This window comes from Mandrillus leucophaeus, unplaced genomic scaffold (assembly GCF_000951045.1).
Source record: "Mandrillus leucophaeus isolate KB7577 unplaced genomic scaffold, Mleu.le_1.0 Scaffold706, whole genome shotgun sequence".
Taxonomy (NCBI): Eukaryota; Metazoa; Chordata; class Mammalia; order Primates; family Cercopithecidae; genus Mandrillus; species Mandrillus leucophaeus.
The window spans coordinates 792,155-802,212 of NW_012107653.1; the positions used below are offsets into that span (position 1 = coordinate 792,155).

General features: G+C 40.4%; 1 pseudogene across 1 annotated transcript; it reads left to right on the forward strand.

The window, feature by feature from the left end:
* The first annotated feature begins 6,231 nt into the window (after nt 1–6,231).
* LOC105528177 lies at nt 6,232–7,650 on the forward strand (annotated as a pseudogene). Its single transcript, XR_001004323.1, has one exon. The product of XR_001004323.1 is annotated as a heterogeneous nuclear ribonucleoprotein A1-like (transcript).
* The last annotated feature ends 2,408 nt before the right edge of the window (nt 7,651–10,058 follow it).

The following is a 10,058-nucleotide window of genomic DNA, read 5'->3' on the forward strand; positions in this document are numbered from 1 at the left end:
TCTACAAAACATTTAAAAATTAGCTGGTTGTGGCCGGGCACAGTGGCTCAAGCCTGTAATCCCAGCACTTTGGGAGGCCAAGACGGGCGGATCACGAGGTCAGGAGATCGAGACCATCCCAACATGGGCTAACATGGTGAAACCCCATCTCCACTAAAAAATACAAAAAACTAGCCGGGCGAGGTGGCGGGCGCCCGTAGTCCCAGCTACTTGGGAGGCTGAGGCAGGAGAATGGCATAAACCCGGGAGGCGGAGCTTGCAGTGAGCTGAGATCCGGCCACTGCACTCCAGCCTGGGCGACAGAGCGAGACTCCGTCTCAAAAAAAAAAAAAAAAAAAAAATTAGCTGGTTGTGTTGCTGTGCACCTGTGGTCCCATCTACTTGGGAGGCTGAGTACTCCCCTGCCATCGCGTGAACCCCGGGGGTGGAGGCTGCAATGAGCTATGGTTACACCACAGGCTGAAAAAAACATAAATGCATTCAAATGCAGTCATCAAAATATTAAAGATACAATTTATGACATTAACATGTGCTTCTTCGCCCTCAGCTTTGTTAAGGTATGATTGACAAAGTTGTATATATTTATGGTGTACAGCATGATGTTTTGATATCTGTATGTATTGTGAAATGACTAAGTCAAGCTAATTTACATATAATTATCTCACACACTTATTATTATTTTGAGACAGAGGCTCGCTCTGACGTCCAGGCTGGAGTGCAGTGCCACGATCTTGGCTCACTGCAACCTCCCCCTGCTGGGTTCAAGCAATTCTCCTGCCATAGCCTCCTGAGTAGCTGGGATTACAGGCATGCACTACCATGCCCGGCTAATTTTTGTATTTTTAATAGAGACGGGGTTTCACCATGTTGATCAAGTTGGTCTCGAACTCCTGACCTCATGATCCGCCTGCCTTGGCCTCCCAAAGTGCTGGGATTACAGGTATAAGCCACCACACCTGGCCTATTTTTTTGAAAAATTTTATTTTAGATTCAAGTACATGTGTATGTTTGTTATATGGGAATTAAATGTGTAATGGTGAGGACTGGGCTTCTAGTGTACATATCACCCAAATATTGAACATTGTACCCAGTAGGTAATTTTTCACCCCTTCCTCCTCTCCCACTCTCCCTCCTTTGGAGTCCCCGGAGTCTATTTTCCCCATCTTTATGTCCATGTGTGCCATTTGTTTAGTTTCCACTTGTAAGTGAGAATATGCACTATTTGATATTCCGCTTCTGTGTTGGTTCACTTAGGATAATGGCCTTCAGCTGCATCCATGTTGCTGCAAATGACATTATTTTGTTCTTTATTGTGACTGTGTAGTATTCCATGGTATATCTCCACCACATTTTGTTTATCCAATCAACTGTTGGTGGACACTTAGGTTGGTTCCATGTCTTTGCTATTGTAAATAATGCTGTGACAAACATATGAGTGCAGGTGTCTTTTTTATACAATAATTTCTTTTCCTCTGGATAGATAGTAGTGGGATAGCTAGACTGAATGGTAGTTCCCTTCTTAGTTCTTGGAGATATCTCCATACTGTTTTTTTGGTAGAGATTGTACTAATTTACATCCCCACCAACAGTGACATACTTATCATTTTTGTGTGGTGAAAACATTTAAGATCTACTCTCATAGCAAGTTTCAAATATATAATACATTATTATTTACTATAGTCACCATGCTGTACAATAGATCTCCAGAAATGATTCATCCTCACTGAAACTTTGCACACGTTGACCAACATCTTTCCATTTCTCCCACCCCAATCCCTAGTAGTCACTATTCTCTGCTTCTACTAGTTCAAACTTTTAAGATTCCACACATAAGTGAGATTATGCAGTATTTATCTTTCTGTGCCTGGCTTATTTCACTTAGTGTAATATCCTCTAGGTTTGTCCATATTGTCACAAATGAAAGGATTTCTTTCTTCTTTTAAAGCTGAATAGTATTCTGTTGTGCATACATACCACATTTTCTTTATCCATTCATCCATTGGTGGACAGTTGATTCCATATCTTGGTTAATGTGAAGAATGCTGCAATGAATGTGAGAGTGAAGGTATGCCTTCAACGTATTGATTTCAATTCCTTTGGATATATACCTGGAATTGGGATTGCTAGATCATATGGTAATTCTGTTTTTAATTTTTTGAGGAACCACTTACTGTTTTTCATAATGGCCGTACTAATTTACATTCCCACTAACAGTATGCAAGGGTTCCCTTTTCTGTATACCCTCGCCAACAGTTGTTATCTTTCCTGTTTTTGAAAATAGCCATCCTAACAAGTACGAGGTGATATCTCATTGTGGTTTTGATTTGCCTTTCCATGATGATTAGCGATGTTGGACATTATATTTTTTATATCCCTGTTGGCCACTTGTTTGTCATCCTTTGAAAATGTTTATTCAGATCCTTTGCTCATTTTTAATTTTTTTTTACATTTATTTTAATTTTTTTTAGTTTTAACTTTCGTGGGTACATAGTAGGTATACATATTTATGGGGCACATGAGATGTTTGGATATAGGCATGCAATGTGTAATAATCACATCATGGAGAATGGGATATCCATCCCCTCAAGCCTTAAACTTTTGTGTTACAAATATTCCCATTATACTCTTTTAGTTATTTCTACATATACAATTAAATTATTATTGACTATAGTCAGCCTGTTTTGCTATCAAATACTAGGTCTTATTCATTCATTCAAACTATTTTAATTGAGTTATTTGTTTTCTTTCTAGTGAGTTGTTTGAGTTCCTTACATATTGTGGATATTAACCCCTTATCAGATATACTGTTTGCAAATATTTTCTCCCATTCTGTAGATTGTCTCTCTTTGTTGATTATTTCTTTGGCTGTGCAGAAGCTTTTTAGTTTAGTGCAATTCTATTTGTCTATTTTTGCTTATGCTTTTGGGGTCATATCCAAAAATTTATTTTCTAGACCAGTGTCAAGAAGCATTTACATTGTTTTTTTCTAGTAGTTTTGCAGTTTCAGGCCTTATGTTTAAGTCTTTAATCCATTTTGAGGTTTTTTTTTTTTTAACATAGTATAAGACAAGGGTCCAATTTCATTCTTCTGCATGTGGATATCCAGTTTTCCCAACATCATTAATTTTTTTAAATTTCCTTCCTTCCTTCCTTCCTTCCTTCCTTCCTTCCTTCCTTCCTTCCTTCCTTCTTTCCTTCTTTCCTTCCTTCCTTCCTTTCTTTCTTCTCTTTTTTATAAATAGAGACAGGGCCTCACTATATTGCCAAGGCTGGTCTCAAACTCCTGGCCTCAAGTAATCCATCTGCCTTGGCCTCCCAAAGTGCTGGGATTATAGGCATGAGCACCATGCCTGGCCCCCAAAATCATTTATTGAAGAGACTGCCGTTTTCCCATTGGTACCTTTGTTAAAGATCAATTGACCATAAATGTGTAGATTTATTTCTGGGCTCTTATTCTGTTCCCTTAGTCTATATGTCTGTTTTTATGCCATTACCATGCTGTTTTGGTTACTATCTCTCCGCAGTATAATTTGAAGTTGGGTAGCATAATTCCTCAGTTTTATTCTTTTTGTTCAGTTTGGTTTTGGCTATTATGTGCCTTTTGTGGTTCCATGTGTATGTTAGTATTTTTTATTATTATTTCTGTGAAAAATATCCTTGGAATTTTGATAGGGATTGTATTGGCTCTGTAGATCACTTTGGGTAGCATGGACATTTTAACAATATTGTGTGTTCTTTTTTTATTAACCTAGCAAATAACACAACTAGAGCAGGTCTATAATCATCACAATTTTTAAATAGTGATGAGCATAACTGATCTTATGAGATATTTGCAACAGCTATAACGTGATATGAAAATATCTTTGATATATGTTGGTGAGAAAGTTGCAGACACTGATAATAAGACCGTGATTTGTTGACTACATTCAATTAGAAATGAATAAAAATAAAGGTGTAATTTTTCCCATCAAAGTCCAAAGAACCCCCCTAAATTCTATTCACAGAACCTCAGGGAAGGAAACCTTGTACCAGAGAGTCCATTAAGTAGTATAAAGGATGTAAGAAATAATATTTCATTGATGAATTGAATTCTGTTAAAAATATGTGCAATGGCTAGAAATTTTGTCCATGTACCTCAATGCTTGCATGAATAAAAGATAAAAATCTGGCATGCCAGCCCAACAGTTCAGCATGTTCTGGAATGGCATCTAGGCCTCAGACTCTGTGTGATCCTTTATAGAGCCAGTTTGCCAGATGTCCCTAGTGATAATAAATGTTGTTTTTAGCCACTACATGTTGGGGGTAATTTGTAACACAGCAATAAATAAATAAAATAAATAGTATTACTTAATAGAAGATTTTCCTGTTCCAACCAGAAGATAGGTTGATCCTGTTACCATAATATTAGGCCGAGTATTTCATGTAGATTTTTTATGCAAAGAGCTTGCTGGAGTTCCTAAAGATCAGAGAGCATGTATCAGGTTGGTGCAAAAGTAATTGTGGTTTTCATCATTGCTTTTAATGGCAAAACCCGCAATTACTTTTGCACCAACCTGTACTTGACCGACTTTACAAGGAGAGACTGTATGACTGTTTTGATCCCTGATTGCTAATAGCTGTATGTGTCATAGAATTCAGTCTGACAATTACCTTCATTACAATATTCTACCTAGTAAGGAGGTAGGAGAGGTGACTTATGGTCCTCACCTACCTCTAATTTTCAGAAGCTTCCTAAATCTACCAAAAACAATGAGTTTAGGTCCATTTGCAAAGCCCTAGGTAATCTGACTTTTGTCTACCTCTCTGAACTCACCTCTCCCCACCTACCCTCACTTCTGTCCAGCAACTCTGGTTGTATTCATTCGCTGGGATGCCATAGCAAAGTATCACAAATTGAGTGGTTTAAATACCAGAATGTGTTGCCTCATACTTCTTGAGGCAGGATTTGTTCCTTATCAGGGTCTCAGTCTGTCACCCAGGCTGGAGTGCAGTGGCATAATCATGGCTCACTGCAGTCTCAACCTCCTGGGGTCAGGTGATCCTCCCACCTCAGCCTCCCAGGTGGCTGGGACCACAGGCATGCCCGGCTAATTTTTGTAATTTTTTGTAGAGATGGAGTTTCACCATGTTGCCCAGGATGGTCCCAAACTCCTGGGCTCAAGTTATCCACTCACGTCAACCTCTCACATTGCTGGGATTATAGGTGTGAGCCACCACATCTGCCTGGGTTTGTTCCTTTTGGGGACTGTGAGGAAGAATCTGTTCTATGCCTGTGTCCTATCTTCTGGTGGTTTGCTGGCTATCTTTGGCATTCCTTGGCTTATAGAAGCATCACCCTGATCTCTGCCTTCATTGTTATATGGTGTTGTCCCCTGCGCATGTTTGCATTCAGACATTCCCCGTTTTTAGCCAGGCACAGTGCCTCACACCTGTAATCATGGCTACTCGCGAGGCTGACACAGGAAGATTGCTTGAGGCTAGGAGTTCGAGACCAGTCTGGATGATCTAGGAAGACCCTGTCTCTAAAAAAATATTAAAAAAAAAAAAAAGTAAAAAACCTGCCCCCTTTTCACAAGGACACAGTCATATTGCATTAGGAGCCACCCTACTCCAGTATGACCTCATCTTAACTAATTACATATATAAGGTACCTACTTTCTTTTTTTCTTTTTTCTTTTTCTTTTCTTTTCTTTTTTTTTTTTTTTTTTTTTTTTGAGATAGAGTCTTGCACTGTCACCCAGGCTGGAGTGCAGTGGTGCAATCTCAGCTCACTACACCCTCCACCTCCCGGGTTCAAGTTATTCTTGTGTCTCAGTCTCCCGAGTAGTTGGGACTACAGGCACACACTACCATGCCCAGCTAATTTTTCTATTTTTAGTAGAGATGGGGTTTCACCATGTTGGCCATGACTGGTCTCGAACTCCTGACCTCACTTGATCAGCCCACCTCGGCTTCCCATAGTGCTAGGATTACAGGCATGAGCCACCGCACCCAGCCAGTTCCCCATTTTCAAATAAGGTTATATTCTAGGGCACTAGAGGTTATGTCTTCAACATATGATTTTTTTGGGAGACACAATTCAACACATAACTCTTGCCTTCTTGCTGTTCCTCTAGCACACTAAACTGATTTTCATTTCAGGTCCTTTGTACATGGCAAGTCTTTCTGTCTAGAACCCTAAAGAAGGCTGGCTGTTCCCTTCTCAGCATACACATATTATCTCACATGCCACCTTCTCAAAAAGGCCTTCCCTGATCACTCTATTTAAAATAGCCTCTCCAGATACGTTTGTCAGCTTGCTTCTTTCTGCCTGTGGACACCACCCAAGAAGCATCACTATAGTCTCTCTTCTCCCTTACGTCATGTCTAAGTCAGAGTCTCCTAAAGAGCCCAAACAGCTGAGGAAGCTCTTCATTAGAGGTTTGAGCTTTGAAACAACCGTTGAGAGCCTGAGGAGCCATTTTGAGCGATGGGGAACGCTCGCAGACTGTGTGGTAATGAAAGATCCAAACACCAAGCGCTCCAGGGGCTTTGGGTTTGTTACATACGCCACTGTGGAGGAGGTGGATGCAGCCACGAACACAAGGCCACACAAGGTGGATGGAAAAGTTGTAGAACCAAAGAGAGCTGTCTCAAGAGAAGATTGTCAAAGACCAGGTGCCCACTTAACTGTGAAAAAGATAACTTGTTGGTGGCATTGAAGAAGACACTGAAGAACATCACCTAAGAGATTATTTTGAACAGCATGGAAAAATTGAAGTGATTGAAATAATGACTGACTGAGGCAGTGGCAAGAAAAGGGGCTTTGCCTTTGTAACCTTTGACGACCATGAATCCGTGAATAAGATTGTCATTCCAAAATACCATACTGTGAATGGCCACAACTGTGAAGTTAGGAAAGCCCCGTCAAAGCGAGAGATGGCTAGTGCTTCTTCCAGCCAAAGAGGTCAAAGTGGTTCTGGAAACTTTGGTGGTGGTTGTGGAGGTAGTTTCGGTGGGAATGACAACTTTGGTCATGGAGGAAATGTCAGTGGTCGTGGTGGCTTTGGTGGCAGCCGTGGTGGTGGTGGATATGGTGGCAGTGGGGATGGCTATAATGGATTTGGTAATGATTGAAGCAATTTTGGAGGTGGTGGAAGCTACAATGATTTTGGCAATTACAACAATCAGTCTTCAAATTTTGGACCCATGAAGGGAGGAAACTTTGGGGCAGAAGCTCTGGCCCCTATGGTGGTGGAGGCCAATACTTTACCGAACCACAGTGTCTATGGCGGTTCCAGTAGCAGCAGTAGCTATGGCAGTGGCAGAAGATTTTAATTAGGAAACAAAGCTTAGCAGGAGTGGAGAGCCAGAGAAGTGACAGGGAAGCTACAGGTTACAACAGATTTGTGAACTCAGCCAAGCACAGTGGTGGCAGGGCCTAGCTGCTACAAAGAAGACATATTTTAGACAAATACTCATGTGTATGGGCAAAAAACTCAAGGATTGTATTTGTGACTAATTGTATAACAGGTTGTTTTATTTTCTGTTCTGTGGAAAATGTAAAGCATTCCAACAAAGGGTTTTAATGTAGTTTTATTTTTTTGCACCCATGTTGTTGATTGCTAAATGTAACAGTCTGATCGTGACACTGAATAAATGTCTTTTTTTAAAATGTGCTGTGTAAAGTTAGTCTACTCTGAAGCCATCTTGGTAAATTTCCCCAACAGTTTGAAGTTAGAATTCCTTCAGGGTGATGCCGGGTTCTATTTGGAATCTATATACAACCTGCTTGGGTGGAGAAGCCATTGTCTTCAGAAACCTTGGTGTAGTTGAACTGACAGTTACTGTTGTGACCTGAAGTTCACCATTAAAAGGGACTACCCAAGCAAAATCATGGAATTATTGGTTATAAAAATGATTGCTGGCACATCCTATGCAATATATCTAAGTTGAATAATGGTACCAGATAAAATTATAGATGGGAATGAAGCTTGTGTAGCATCCATTATCATATGTAATCAATAAACGATTTAATTCTCTTGAATGAAATGACAACTCTATGGATTTGGGACTGGCAGAGATTTGGACTTTCCCTACCCACTACCCCTGATAATGTTGAATGCGTCTATCACAATTCAAGTTCAAAACTCTGCTAGGAATAGAAACTAGCTGCTGGCTAATGCTCCTCCATAAACCCACAGATTTGAAGTGTTTGGACGGCCTTTTAAAAGTGACCAATTTCAGAAAGCATTTTAATGAACATAAAGAGGCTTACATTAAAGGAAAAAATAAATAAATAGCCTCTCTACCACACACACATCATTCCCTTCTCCCTTTCCTGTTTCAGTTTTCTTCATAGCACTCATTACTACCTGAAATACTTTTATTTTTAGTTGTTTTTATCTGTCCCTCCCACCAGAATGTAAGTTCCTTGAGGACAAGAAACTTGTTCATCTTACTTCTGTATCATTAGCTCCTAACATAATGCCCGTTCAAAATTAAATATTTAATAAATGTTGAATTAACATTGAATGAATAAACACTCACTTTATTCTCTGATTGAGTCTCTAAAAACTCCAATAGAATCAAGTTTCCACTGAGAAAATAGAGCTTATTTCAAACTCCTAAAGACATTCATTTTCCCCCTTTGAAATAAACTACACCTGTCTAAGAGACCAAGTATAAAACAATAAAATACTCCTTTCTCCCACAGTTGGCTTTTCTCTCTCTTCTTGTACTACCAGGAAACTACTCAATGGTAGCAAACATCAGAGTGAAGAGAGGTTAGTTCCAAGACAGAAACACATTGTCAATCTTTACTCAAAGATTGTCTATCACCTGCTCTCTCTCCAGCCTGGCTAGCTCTTTTCAGGCGATAGGCACATATTCATGGGCCTGGCTGGACCACCTATGAGAGAGAAAAGGGTGATCCCTTCCATTAGATTAACAGACTTAGAAAAGGCTAGGGAGCTAAGCTGACTTCTTTTTTTTTTTTGAGATGGAGTCTGGTTCTGTCACCCAAGCTGGAGTGCAGTGGTGCGATCTCAGCTCACTACAACCTCCACCTCCCAGGTTCAAGCAATTCTTGAGCCTCAGCCTCCCGAGTAGCTGGGACTACAGGGATTACAGGTATTAACCACGTCCAGCTAATTTTTGTACTTTTAGTAGAGATAGGGTTTCACCATGTTAGCCAGGCTGGTCATGAACTCTTGACCTCAGGTGATCCACCCGCCTCAGCCTTCCCAAAGTGCTGGAATCATAGGCGTGAGCCACTGTGCATGGCCTAAGCTGACTTCTTCTTCTTCTTTTTTTTTTTTTGAGACAGAGTCTTGCTCTGTCGTGCAGGCTGGAGTACAGTGGCATGATCTCGGCTCACTGCAACCTCTGCCTCCTGGGTTCAAGCGATTCTTCTGCCTCAGCCTCCTGAGTAGCTGGGATTACAGGCATGCCACCGCCATGCCCAGCTAGTTTTTGTGTTTTTAGTAGAGGCAGAGTTTCACCATGTTGGCCAGGCAGGTCTCAAACTCCTGACCTTGTGATCCGCCCACCTCGGCCTCCCAAAGTACTGGGATTACAGGCATGAGTCACCGTGCCTGGCCCTAAGCTGACTTCTAACTGAGATTTCTGAGTGTAAGAGCTTTAAGTCAGAGCAATGGCCATGTTTTGTTCCTCAGAGGTTTTTTAAAAGATAATTGTCCACTTCGAGTTCTGACCTGCCTGAAAATTGAGTGGTGAACCTAATGACCTCCTGCCTGCTGTCTCCCAGGTCTTTTATGACTTATGACAATTACTAAGACAAATTGATATCTTAAACAAAGGTCTCTTGGGGATTTTTTGTTATTGTTTGCTTTTGTATCTTCTTAACGATCAAAAGAGGACTCTAACAGGAACCTTTGATGTTTATCCAAGTAAATTCAGGCTTTTCCTGCAATAACGAAAGTAAGCTTGTTTGTGGTTTGTGAAGATTTAAGCAAAGGAGGAAAGAAAAGTTGATTTTTAAAAACTGTTTCTTAAAAGACAAATCTTTAAATGAACAGAGGAAAGAATTTAATTTAACAGTTTTCTGAGATCAGGTT